Source organism: Chlorella variabilis (genome assembly GCF_000147415.1).
Source record: "Chlorella variabilis unplaced genomic scaffold CHLNCscaffold_56, whole genome shotgun sequence".
In the NCBI taxonomy this organism is placed as follows: domain Eukaryota; kingdom Viridiplantae; phylum Chlorophyta; class Trebouxiophyceae; order Chlorellales; family Chlorellaceae; genus Chlorella; species Chlorella variabilis.
Window position 1 is genome coordinate 2,739 of NW_005435034.1, and position 1,236 is coordinate 3,974.

Below are 1,236 nucleotides of genomic sequence, written 5' to 3' on the forward strand. Positions count from 1 at the left end.
GTTCTGAGTGGCTGCTAGACGACTGGGTCCCCACCAGCTGGGTGCCCCACCTGCCTGCTATCTACGCAGCGCTGGTGGCGCCTGTACGGCTGGCGTACCGCCTCCTGGGCCCCGCCCGCGTGCAGTGGGTGGACGATGCGGTGGGGGCCTCGCAGGCGCTGCACCGCTGCGGCGAGCTGATGCGCGGCCTGGCCGCCGGCGGCGCCGGCGGCGGCGCCGGCCTCGGCAGCCTGCTGGCTGCCGGGATTGCGCTGCTGGGCTGCGCCCGCGTGCGGTCGCTGCTGTCGGGACGGCGCGCCTGATGTCCCGTCTTTCCCTGCGTTGTTCAGCCCAAGCAAGCGCGTCTGTGCTGCCTTGGCCTTTCTGCTCCTTCCGACTAACTTTCAGTGCTGGCAATGTGAGGGTTGATTGCGCCCCTCCGCTGTTTCTCCGTTTCCTGCTGTTTTTCCTTGTGCTCATGCCAGTTTTGTTTGTTGCTCCCTCTGATCCAGCCCCTCATCTCCATCTACATGCTTGTGCAGCCATGCCCGTCGCATGTGCGTTTGTAACTCGCAATGCTGCTGCTCTCTTTCTGTCTGGACTGACGGCAGCCACCCCACAGCGGCAGACAACATGCGCACAGCAGGGCCCGCCCCCGGATGCCTTCTTGCCCCCGGATGCCTTCTTGCGCCCAGCCTGGCATCATACGGTGCTTAACATGTGGCTCTCCCAGGGAAAAAAACTGGGGTGGAAGCGGCAGAGAGAGAAATGTATGGCGTGCACATGCGGGCTGGGTAGGCTGGAAAGGAAGAAAGAAGTGTTTGAAGCCAAACCCAGAGCAGGGTGGGCAAGGCAAAAGCCGGCAAGCATGACGCAGAAGAGCGCAGCTGGGCGGGCGCCTGGCATCCCCCCACAACAGATTTCAATGGGGCCGATGGCCTATGCGGTCCCGGTCACAATGTTCAGGGAGAACCAGCGCGGCACGGCCTTGGTGCCGGCCTCGTCTATCGCAATCCCAAACAGGTAGGCGGCAGTGGACTCAAACGTGTTGCCTGCGCGTCACGGGAGCAGGACGACAGGTGTAGAGTGAGCGCATGGGGTGGTGGCGTGGGGTGGGGTGGCGCGGGCCCGACATACAGGCAGCATATGCGGGTGCAGGGCAAGGGCCGCGCTGCCCGCGCCCGCCAGCCAACCCGCCACGCCAGCCAGCCAGGCCAGCCGGGGAGCGCACCGGCGGGTCCGATGCAGGGCAGGTTG